Consider the following 13,020-nt stretch of genomic DNA (forward strand, 5'->3'; position numbering starts at 1 on the left):
CCCTACAGCGTATGGTACAGCGTAGGGTACGCGGTACCTACGGCGTACATTTGACATAGAAGTATAAATTGGGCTTAAAACTTTGACAAACTTCTGTAGATGTGTAGTGGAGAGTGTATTGACTAGTTGTGTCAAGTCTGGTAAGGAAACAGCAATGTCCTTGAACAGAAAATCCTACAAAAGATAATGGATACAGCCCAGTCCATCACTGAACTGTTTCCACAACCTATGGATTCACTTTTGAGGAGTCTTCATCTCATGTTCTCGATACTTATTGTTTATTTATTAATTATTATTATTACTCTGGTTTGTATTTGCATTTTGTTCTTTTTTGTATATTGGTTGTTTGCTCTGTTTGATGCAGTCTTTCATTGATTCTATTGTTTTCTTGGATCAACTGTTTATGCTTGCAAGAAATTGAATCTTAGCATTGTATATGGTGACATATATGTACTTGATAATAAATTTACTTTAAACTTTGAATCTTGCATTCCCTCATAATGAAAATATCTTGATGAGATAGACAATAGACAATAGGTGCAGAAGTAGACCATTCGGCCCTTCAAGCCTGCACCACCATTCTGAGATCATGGCTGATCATCTACTATCAATACCTGGTTCCTGCCTTGTTCCCATGACCCTTGATTCCCCTATCCATAAGATACCTATCTAGCTCCTTCTTGAAAGCATCCAGAGAATTGGCCTCCACTGCCTTCTGAGGCAGCGCGTTCCACACCTCCACAACTCTCTGGGAGAAGAAGTTCCTCCTCAACTCTGTCCTAAATAACCTACCCCTTATTTTTAAACCATGCCCTCTGGTACTGGACTCTCCCAGCATCTGGAACATATTTCCTGCCTCTATCTTGTCCAATCCCTTAATAATTTTATATGTCACAATCAGATCCCCCCTCAATCTCCTTAATTCCAGCGTGTACAAGCCCAGTCTCTCTAACCTTTCTGCGTAAGACAGTCCGGACATCCCAGGAATTAACCTAGTGAACCTACGCTGCACCTCCTCCACAGCCAGGATGTCCTTCCTTAATCCTGGAGACCAAAACTGCACACAATATTCCAGGTGTGGTCTCACCAGGGCCCTGTACAAATGCAAAAGGATTTCCTTGCTCTTGTACTCAATTCCCTTTGTAATAAAGGCCAACATTCCATTACCCTTCTTCACTGCCTGCTGCACTTGCTCATTCACCTTCAGAGATTGATGAACAAGTACTCCTAGATCTCTTTGTATTTCTCCCTTACCTAACTCCACACCATTCAGATAATAATCTGCCTTCCTGTTCTTGCTCCCAAAGTGAGTAACCTCACACTTATTCACATTAAACGCCATCTGCCAAGTTTCTGCCCACTCACCCAGCCTATCCAAGTCACCTTGAATTCTCCTCACATCCTCATCACATGTCACACTGCCACCCAGCTTAGTATCACCAGCAAACTTGCTGATGTTATTCACAATGCTTTCCTCTAAATCATAGATGATTGAGTCAAAAATGACTGCGCATATTATCCGAAATGACCTTGGTAAGTGTGTATATCTGCAATTTCATTTAAATAGCTTTGTTAACTTGTTTTCTCTTTCAGATTTTGTCGCAGCCATTAGCGATAACCTATGAGTTTACTTTGCCTAGTCTGCAAATTTGCATTTATTAGCATATCAAAGAGAAACGGCCAGACACCAAACCAACTTTGACTTAATTTGTTTCTCAATACGGTGCATGACATTAACAACATTTCTAGCTGTTAGTCACTAAATGTTTGTTAGATTTGGTAAGCAATTTGAATTGATGCAGAAACCCGGGGACTGTATCATTCAACAGGAATCCTCTCTCTCCTCTCTAGAGTTTAAAATGCCTATTATCTGATGCTGGGTTGTCATGCTGTTAAATCAATAAATAAAGGGATCTGATAATCTCATGTACCTACTTGAAGTGAGTTTCACAATCCAAGAACCTTCAGTTTGCACATTCAGAATTCTATAAATGACTATAGCTTCGGTGTTACGTGTCCTTTTCTCATTGCTACCATCAGGGAAGAGCTATAGGAACCTGAAGACGGATACTCACTATTTAGGGACAGCTTCTTCCCCTTCACCATTAGATTTCTGAACGGTCAATGAACCAGCCCATGAATACTAAATCACTATTTTTTTTCTTTCGCAAGCACGAGGAATTCTGCAGACGCTGGAAATTCAAGCAACACACATCAAAGTTGCTGGTGAACGCAGCAGGCCAGGCAGCATCTCTAGGAAGAGGTACAGTCGACGTTTCGGGCCGAGACCCTTCATCAGGACTAACTGAAAGAAGAGCTAGTAAGAGATTTGAAAGTGGGAGGGGGAGGGGGAGATCAGAAATGATAGGAGAAGACAGGAGGGGGAGGAATGGAGCCAAGAGCTGGACAGGTGATAGGCAAAAGGGATATGAGAGGATCATGGGACAGGAGGAGGCCCAGGGATAAAGAAAAGGGGGAGGGGGAAAAAAGCCCAGAGGATGGACAAGGGGTATAGTGAGGGGGACAGAGGGAGAAAAAGGAGAGAGAGAAAAAGAATGTGTGTATATAAATAAATAATGGATGGGGTACGAGGGGGAGGTGGGGCATTAGCGGAAGTTTGAGAAGTCAATGTTTTTTTCTTTGTTCTCTTTTAGCACTACTTTTTAAATGTATATATTATAAATATTTATACAGTACATACACACATATATAAATTAAATAAATAGGGCAAAACAAGAGCAAAAATATTCATGATTTTATACATAAGGGCGGCATGGTAACATAGCGGTTAGTACAATGCTTCGCGGTTACAGGTGACCCGGCTTCAGTTCCAGCCACTGCCTGTGAGGAATTTGTACATTTTCCCCATGACCGTATGGATTTCCTCGGGATGCTCCGTTTCCTCCTGTAGTCCAAAGGCGTAGGTTCATCCATCATTGTAAATTGTCCTGTGATTAGGCTTGGTTTAAATCAGGGGATTGCTGGGCGGCTGGGCTCGAAAGACCCGAGGGGTCTATTCCATGCAACACACATCAAAGTTACTGGTGAACGCAGCAGGCCAGGCAGCATCTGTAGGAAGCGGTACAGTCGACGTTTCAGGCTGAGACCCTTCATCAGGACTAACTGAAGGAAGAGTGAGTAAGGGATTTGAAAGTTGGAGGGGGAGGGGGAGATCCAAAATGATAGGAGAAGACAGGAGGGGGAGGGATGGAGCCAAGAGCTGGACAGGTGATAGACAAAAGGGGATACAAGAGGATCATGGGACAGGAGGTCCGGGAAGAAAGACAAGGAGGCGGGCGGGGGGACCCAGAGGATGGGCAAGATGTATATTCAGAGGGACAAAGGGAGAAAAAGGAGAGTGAGAGAAAGAATGTGTGCATAAAAATAAGTAACAGATGGTGTACGAGGGGGAGGTGGGGTCTAGCGGAAGTTAGAGAAGTCGATGTTCATGCCATCAGGTTGGAGGCTACCCAGATGGAATATAAGGTGTTGTTCCTCCAACCTGAGTGTGGCTTCATCTTTACAGTAGAGGAGGCCGTGGATAGACACGTCAGAATGGGAATGGGACGTGGAATTAAAATGTGTGGCCATTGGGAGATCCTGCTTTCTCTGGCGGACAGAGCGTAGATGTTCAGCAAAGCGGTCTCCCAGTCTGCGTCAGGTCTCGCTAATATATAAAAGGCCACATCGGGAGCACCGGACGCAGTATATCACCCCAGTCGACTCACAGGTGAAGTGTTGCCTCACCTGGAAGGACTGTTTGGGGCCCTGAATGGTGGTAAGGGAGGAAGTGTAAGGGCATGTGTAGCACTTGTTCCGCTTACACGGATAAGTGCCAGGAGGGAGATCAGTGGGGAGGGATGGGGGGGACGAATGGACAAGGGAGTTGTGTAGGGAGCGATCCCTGCGGAATGCAGAGAGAAGGGGGGAGGGAAAGATGTGCTTAGTGGTGGGATCCTGTTGGAGGTGGCGGAAGTTACGGAGAATAGTATGTTGGACCCGGAGGCTGGTGGGGTGGTAGGTGAGGACCAGGGGAACCCTATTCCTAGTGGGGTGGCGGGAGGATGGAGTGAGAGCAGTTGTACGTGAAATGGGGGAGATGCGTTTAAGAGCAGAGTTGATAGTGGAGGAAGGGAAGCCCCTTTCTTTAAAAAAGGAAGACATCTCCCTCGTCCTAGAATGAAACGCCTCATCCTGAGAGCAGATGCGGCGGAGACGGAGGAATTGCGAGAAGGGGATGGCGTTTTTGCAAGAGACAGGGTGAGAAGAGGAATAGAATTGCAATTTATTGTTTTTTATGTATTGCACTGTACTGCTGCCACAAAGCAACACATTTCACAGCATATGCCAGTGATATTAACCCTGACTTTGATTCTGAACACAATTTGTGACATCAGAATGAATGGTTCGAACCACTGGATCCTCAGAATAACAATACAGTAGACTAGACTGCATTATTGGTCCTATGGGACATCAGAAGTTTTGAACCGAGTAGTTGATTCTATTGAGACAGACTCTATGTTATTGTGTTTGTCTGCTGCACTTTATATATCAGTACAAGATTTATTGCTGTTTTTTCCAAAGACTCCAGAGTTGCTTATAAGGATCTTTTGTTTACCTCTGTGTACTACTAAGAATTTTAAAAATGTTAGTTATTTCAACAAGATTTTTAAGCCTGATTGACAGGGAAGTGAACAACTACGAAAGCCTAAACAGTTAACAATAGATAAGGAATAATAGATACCAGTTAACCCTAAACTGAGGATGCGTCTAAATTTCTGAAACTCAAATGGTGTTGCTGGGTCTGTGCATTGAAGACAGTTGTTGTCTGTGACCAGGGTCTATCCGGGATTTCATTCTTTAACTGTATTCAACTTCAGAGTTTGGAAAGTTTGTTAAAACATCTACTATATTCAGTGTTCTTAACATCAAATACGTTCTCATGATTTGGAATAAAGATACACCCAGAAATGCCATAAGAAATAGAAGCAAGAGGGGCCTATTCAATAAAATCATGGGTGATCTTTTCAACAGCACTGCTTTTCTACACTAATTCAGTCTGTCTGGACTTTTTTTGCTGCTTTGATAAAGCAACCAACATAATCAAAGATCCCTCCAACTTTGGACATTTCTCTTCTCCCTCTCTCATTGTGCAGAAGTTACAAAAGTCAGAAAGAACACACCACCAGGGCTCAAGGACAATATCTATTCTTTTGGCACTTGTTACAGATGATTTGTCCATGTGTGTGTGCTCTGAATATAGTGTCTTACTGGAATCAACATCATCACCATGTGCCGTGTTCTGTGATGTGGGCAATCATGTACTACTGGCCATAATTGTTCCTGGGAAATTTTTCAACAGTGGTTTGCCATTGCCTTCTTCTGGGCAGTGTCTTTACAAAGTGGGTAATCCCAGCCATTATCAGTACTCTTCAGAGATTGCCTGCCTGGCATCGGTGGTCACATAACCAGGTCTTGTTATATGCATCAGCTGCTCATATGACCATCCACCACCTACTCCCTAGGCTTCACGTGACCCTGATCGGGGGTGGGGGTGGTGATAAGAAGGTGCTTCACCATGCCCAGTGGTGACCTGTAGGCTAGCAGAGGGAATGAACGCCTTACACCTTATTTCAGGGGTCCCCAACCTTTTTTGCACCACGGACCGGTTTAATATTGACAATATTTTTGTGGACTGGCTGACTGGGGGTGGGGGGTGGTGTTCAAGTAGGGTTAAACTCGCCTCGACATACCTTTTACAGTTGGGGTTGCCAACTTTCTCACTCCCAAATAAGGGACAAAAGTAGCAGTCAAATCCCGGGACACCTTACCCCAGGAAAGACTACCATGACCATGAAGCTTTGCACGAGCACCTGTGTGCGCATGCATGTACGTACTGATTCTCCCCCCACAAGTCGGTTTTGCCTTCATCCTCTCGACTACACTGTACATACATTATTTCTACTTTATATAGGCTGTATAATTATGATATCATTCCTGCTTTTACGATATATTAGTGCTATTTATTTTCGGTTTTATGTGTTATTTGGTATGATTTGTTAGGTTATTTTTTTGGGTCTGGGACGCTGAAAAATTTTTCCCATATAAATTAACGGTAATTGCTTCTTTGCTTCACGCCATTTCGGCACAAAAAGTTTCATAAGAATGCTCTACCTTAGCGGGGGAAATACGGGACAAGGGCGGTCCCACATGGGACAAACCAATTTAGCCCAATATACGGGATGTCCCGGCAAATATGGGACAGTTGGCAACCATATGTTCAAGTTCAAGTGTGCGGGACAGGGAATGAGGAAGGGTGCAGCTGACTCATATTGTTTCCTCGCGGCCCAGTAGCACATGGTTTGCGGCCCGGTGGTTGGGGACTGCTGCCTAATTTGGTAAAGACATATCTCCACTCTGCCACCTGCCTTACTGGAACAATACTCAATAATAATATTCTTTCTGGAATACACAATAATATCACGGAATATCCTACAAAAGTAGTGGCATGGCGCGTGGGTAAAGCCCTCCCCACCATTGAGCATATCCACATGGAGCGTTGTTGCATGAAAGCAGCATCCATCATCAGGGACCCCTCGCCCCCTGCCTCCCAACCATTAATGAAATGTTCTCACAACCTATGGACTCACTTTCAAGGACTCTTCATCTCATGTTCTCGATATTTATTGCTTATAGCTTTATTATTATTATTATTTCTTTCACTTTGCATTTGTACAATTTGCTGTATTTTGTACGCTGGTTGAACGCCCAAGTTGGTGCTGTCTTTTGTAGATTTACTTTGACCTTTGAACTTTAATATTCTAGGAGAGTTTAATTGCCACGTGCCCATTGCATGCCTTTCCATGCAGTAAGTGCTGCCAGGTTATTTGAATGGCACATTTGATTGCCGGATTAAACTATTCATCCATCCAGACACAGTCCCGATGAAGGATCACGACCCTGAACGTTGACTGTTCATTTCCCTCTGGAAGATGCTACCTGACTCCACTGAGTTCCTCCAGTTCCTTTGTGTGTTCACTCTTCTTTATAATGTTCACTGGAGTAGATGCTGCATCTGACACTGCTTAGGAGCAGGAACCCTGACCTTTGACCCAGCAGAAATTCCCTAATGCTTTTGAATAGCAACACAGAGTGCTGGAATTAATTGTTCAGACTTAAAATTAATACTTAGTAAGCTACTGAAAGGCTACTGAAGAATTTAAAATTGTACTTCAATAAGAACTATCAATAAGCATCATCCGATGCTCACCACTAAAATCGAGGTGAGAAGACTGCGACTAGCGGGGCACTGTCTACGCCACCCCGAGCTACCTGCCAGCCTAGTCATCATATGGGAGCCCAAGCACAGGAGGATGAACCCTGGGCGCCCTCCCAAGACTATGGTCAATATGCTCCTAGAAGACAGCGGCGCGGCTAATGTAGATGAACTGAAAACACTGATGAGGGAGAGGGAGAAGTGGAGAGTCTGTCATCGTGCCCGACGCCGGCCCCCTAGGCCTGAGTCGACGTAGTAGTAGTAGTAGTAGTATCTTCAGGAGCAGTGAGAGAAAGGGCATTTCAACCTTGTCGGAGACAAATGCTGGAAAATATGCAAAAAAGTTGCATAATTTTTCGTTGCTACTTTACATCAAAAGCAGCTGACATTCATTTACACAAGAGATTCTGCAGATACTGAAAATCCTGAGTGGCATAGAAATTGCTGGAGGGACACAGCAGGTCAAGCAGGATCTGTGTGTGGACAGGAATAAAGAGATAATGTTTCGGGCCGAGTCCTGATGAAGAGCCCCAGCCTGAAATATCAACTCTTTATTCTTCTCCATAGATGCTGCCTGAGCTCCTGAGCTCTCCAGTACTTCGAAGTTCCAAGTAATATTTTTAATCAAAGTTTTTTTTATTATATGGTTAGGCACAGACTAGATGGGCTGAAGGGCCTGTTTCTGTGCTGTACTTTTCTAGGACTCTATGACTCTACATACCTGTCATCATGTACTTCCCTGAGATTCATTTTCTTATCAGCTTTCACAGTAAGTCCCAGAAAGTACAATAGAATCAATGAAAAACTATCGCCAAGGATGAACAACCAATGTGCAAAAGACACCATATCGTGCAAGTATAAACAAGAAAGAAAAAAAATGATAATAATAAATTAATAAGTAATAAAGGCCGTCAAGCAATGTGCAAAAGAAGACAGGCTGTACAAATACAAATGAATAAATAAATAGACAGATAGATCAATCAATAAATAAATAGATAGATGGATAATACTGAATTCTGGAGTCCTTGAAGGTGAGTGCATAGATTGTGGAATCAGAGTCGTAGAGTCAGAAACACACCCTTCAGCTCACCTTGCCAGTGGTGAACCAGTTAAACTGCCTAATCCCATCGCCCTGCATTTGCACCATGGCCCCTACACCCCTATCATCCATGTACCTATCCAAATTTCTCTTAAATATTGAAACCAAGCTCTGAGTGAAGAGCTGTGGTGTGCGAATTTGTCCACGTTGTTCCAGGAGCCTGATGGTTGAGGGGGTAATGACTGTTCCTGAACCGGGTGGTGTGGGACCTGAGGCCGCAGTGAGAAGAGAGCATGTCCTGGGTAGTGTGGGAAATGTGTGTGTTAGCTGACATTCACATATTCAATTGATACTTTGGAGCAGCAAGTTTTGTATATAGTAACTTGTTGAGGTTTCACTTAGCTTTTCTTGGAAGTCACACACATTTCTTGAACAGTCCTGCTATATATAAGAATGGCAATATGTAGCATTTTCTGACCTGCCTAACCTCACTGTGACTCACAGGGATAACTCTCAGTGTTTAACAGGATGGCTATGGTAGAACTACAGTAGTACTGACCTCAAATTAAACTTTACCATAGTATATCTCAGCTCAACTATGTATCTTAAGAGCAAGAGGCACAATGAAATGTTTGACTTTCCATTCCCATGCACGGCTGTAATACCATGTGAGGTCACTATGAATTAACAGCTGCTCTCAGTGAAGAGAGTGTGATAAATCTGAGTTGCAGATGCATCCTGTAACCATTTCTACAGAGATGGTTTCAAATTATTTTATCTGCAGGGCAGGCAAGAACAAAAGAGAATGTTCCATGTGTCTCTTGTGTAGCAAAGCTACAAATGTATTCTTTTTAAGTAATTCAAAAATTGAAACAAACTTTCACAAGGACACCTTTGCATAATATTCCCAAATTGTAGAAAAAGTAGATCTGAACTTGAAATTTGTGGTATTTTCTACCGATGAACTATTCAAAGTTGAAAGTCAGATTTATTATCAGAGCACATACACGTCACCACATACAATCCTGAGATTCTTTTTCTGCGGGCATACTTAGCAAATCTATAGAACAGTAGCTGTAAACTGTAAACAAACTGTGCAACTGCGAATATAAATAAGTAGCAATAAATAATGGCCATGAAGTAACAATATAACAGAGTACTTAAATGAGTGTAACTGTCCCCTTTTGTTCAAGAGCCTGATGGTTGAGGGGTAGTAACTGTTCTTGAACTTGGTGGTGAGAGTCTAGAGGCTGTACTTTCTATCTCATGGCAGCAACGAGAAAGAGCATGGCCTGGGTGGTGGGGTTCTCTGATGATGAACGTCACTTTTCTATGGCAATGTTTCTTGTAAATGTGTTCAATGGTTTAGTAGGGTTTTACCCATGATGTACTGGGCAGAATCCACTATCTTTTGTAGGATTTTCCGAGAGAGAAAGAGAGAGAGACAGACTGAGACTGTGTGGTGTGCCACTCCCCACACAGACATTTTCACAGCATTTTCCTTTTTTATTTTACGAGGTCAAGTTGTGATCTCGACACTCAACCCAGCATGGATGGAAAGCGTACTCGGGAGTGGACCCGACTGGTTTCGAACCCGGGAACCTCTGGCTGGTGGCGCAATGACATCGGCGCCAGAACCTCTGTTCCCGGGTCCGGCGCTGATGTCACAAGCCAGCCCGGCATTGGTGTTTCCATACCAGGCTGTATTGCAGCCAGTCAGCACACTTTCCACTACACATCTATAGAAGTTTGCCAAGGTTTTCGATGACATGACTTATAAAATAATAATGAGAAGCAACACAGACAAAACTCAGCAGGTCACGCAACCGCCCTGGAAATGAATAAAACAGTCGACGTTTCAGGCTGAGACCCTTCTTCAGGACAGAGAAGGAAGGAGGGAGATCCCAGAATAAAAAGATGGGGGGAGGGAAAGGAGGCTAGTTGGAAGGTGATAGGTAAGGCCAGGTGGGTGGGAAAGGTCAAGGTCTGGAGAGGAAGGAATCTAATAGGAGCCAAAAGTGGACAATAGAAGAAAGGGAAGGAGGAGGGGACCCGGGAGGAGTAATAGGCAGGTGAAAAAGATGTAAAAGGTCAGAGTGGGGAACAGAGGAAGGGAGGTGAAATTTGTTTATCAGCAGGAGAAATTGATATTCATGCCAGTAGGTTGGAGGCTGCCCAGGTGGAATGTAAGGTGTTGCTCCTCCACCCAGAGCATGGCCTTATATAGGAACAAGAGGAGGCCACGGATCAGCATGTCGGAACAGGAACGGGAATCAGAATTAAAATGTTTGGCTACCAGGAAGTGCGAAGGTGCTCGACGAAACGGTCCCCCACTTTACTATGGGTCTCACTAATGTAGAGGAGATGGCATTGGGAGTACTGATTCTGCTGAAAGATAACACGAAGCATTTACTCTTTCTCTTCCTCCTCTGATGCTAACTGTCTTGTTGAATATTTCCAGCATTCCCAATTTTTAGTTTATTCCTTATGCTTTTCTCCGGTTAAAGATGAAGATGTCAGTGAACTGGAGGTATCAGGGTAAGTTGTGGGGGGGGGGGGTCAACTGTTGATGAGTGTAGTGGTTTTCACGCCACTATTACAGCTCGGGCGTTCTAGAGTTCCAAGTTCAATTCCAGCACCGCCTGTGTGAAGAAATCCCCGTGACTGTGTGGGTTTCCTCCAGGTGCTCCAGTTTCCTCCCACATTCCAAAGGCGTACCGATCGGCAGGTTGATCGGGTTGTTGTAAATTGTCCTGTGATTAGGCTAGTGTTAAATAAGGGGTTGCTGGGCGACGTGGGGCCAAATGGGCCTACCCCATTCTGTGTCTCAATCAATCAATCATTCGATAGGTAGATAAATAATTGAAAGTACCAGTTAGTAGGTTAATTGCTCATTGCAAATAGTCCTGTGATTAGGCTAGGATTAAACAGGTGGGTTGCTGGGTGGTGTGGCTCGTTGGACTGGAAGGACTCATTCTGCATTGTATCTCTAAATAAGTAAATAAATGTCTTTACTTGAACAATAATATCACCTTATAAATTATTTTTAAAGATTAATTTATCAAACCAATTGAACTAATTTGCTAATGTTACTTAAGTATAAGAAAATAATAATAGTAAGTAAATACCTATTTTGCACAGGCTGGAACAGCACCGCAATCTCGTTGTCTTGAGCAACGACAATAAAGTTCTATTCTATTTTATTCTAATATAATTCCAGTCTTAATATGAATTGAGCAACTGTTTCCCAAGTTTCTTTTTTCAAATAGACAGATTGTGCCAAGCTCTATTATGGAATACAATACATAAATTCATCAGCAGATGATGTTCAGTTCACCAGCTCAGGCTTCTTCACATGATTTCTGTGGGTGTGGGTGTTGGTTCAGGAGTTCTTTAAAGCACATTCCTGTTGGTTAATAACATATATTCTAAATGCAACACAATGTTTGCTTACTGCATAGTCACCAGAAGATTAACTATTTTTAAAAATGAGAATGCTGTTATATATTTACCCTGTACTGATTTTAGTTTATGACATTCTCTTCTCCACTTCGAATCTGTAGATTCTTATTTTTCCAAAATTAATTTTTAATTACTCACTGCATCTCAAAAATGTCAGTAGAATGAGGGGTGACCTCATTGAAAGCAATTAAATATTGAAAGGGCTCAATAGAATGGATGTGGAAAGGATGTTTCCTGTGATGGGGGAGTCTAAGACCAGAGGTCACAGCCTCAGGATAGAAGGACATCCATTTAGAACAGGGATGAGGAGGAATTTCTTTAGCCAGAGAGTGATGAATCTGGGGAATTCATTGCCAAATCAAGAGGAGGCCAAGTCATTCTGTATATTTAAAACTGAGCTTGATAGATTCTTGATTAGTCAGGGCATGAAGGGGTACGGGAGGAAGGCAGGAGATTGAGGCTGTGAGAGAAATGGATCAGACATGATAAAATGGTGTAACAGACTCGATGGGCCAAATTCTGCTCCTATATCTTATAGTCTTATGGAATATCCAATTAGGGTAAAATAGCAGATGGAAGATCCTGGTGAAAGGACAATGTGCCAGAGAGAATTTTATGCATAAATAAAACTTGCATTAAAATGTTGCTATGTTGGTTGGGGGAAAGAGTGTTGGCTGATGTTCTGTCATCGAAGACCCATGGGTCTACATGGATGGCCATACAATCCTTTGCAAGAGAAAATATGCAGCTAGATTTTTACTCCACACTCTCCATTCTCTGTAACTTCAGGGTCTGATTGATGGTGTTGTCATAGTCATAGATGATAGAGTCATGCAGCCCATAAAAGACCCTTCAGCCATTCAGCCCAACATGACCAACAAATACCTACCTACGCTAATCCCATTTGTCATCACTTGGTCCATAGCTTTCTATGCCTTGGAGATTCATATGCTCAAATGGTATTTATTAAATGTTTGGGCAGCTGCCAACATACTCGATCACTGTTACACCGCCATCAAGAATGCGTACTGTGTCATCCTGAGCTTACACTTTGGCAAGTCCAATCACCTGCCTGTACTTCTACTCCTCGTGCACAGGCAGTGATTGAGGACCGTGAAGGTATGGTCAAGAGAGGCAGAGGAGCAATTCCAGGACTGTTTTGAAATGGTGGACTGTACCATATTCAGGGATTTATCTATGGGTCTGCATGAACGTGACATGGCTGTCACCAACTTCATCAAGA

General features: G+C 43.1%; 1 long non-coding RNA gene across 1 annotated transcript in view; it reads left to right on the forward strand.

Moving 5' to 3' along the window:
* The first annotated feature begins 1,414 nt into the window (after positions 1 to 1,414).
* The window catches only part of LOC134358238 (uncharacterized), a 119,612-nt gene continuing 108,006 nt past the window's right edge, over positions 1,415 to 13,020 (forward strand). Inside the window, exons 1-2 of the long non-coding RNA XR_010020838.1 lie at positions 1,415 to 1,533; positions 2,173 to 2,263. This is a non-coding gene — a long non-coding RNA (uncharacterized LOC134358238). The remainder of the gene's footprint in view (positions 1,534 to 2,172; positions 2,264 to 13,020) is intronic.

The sequence above is a fragment of the Mobula hypostoma genome, chromosome 2 (assembly GCF_963921235.1).
Source record: "Mobula hypostoma chromosome 2, sMobHyp1.1, whole genome shotgun sequence".
Taxonomy (NCBI): domain Eukaryota; kingdom Metazoa; phylum Chordata; class Chondrichthyes; order Myliobatiformes; family Myliobatidae; genus Mobula; species Mobula hypostoma.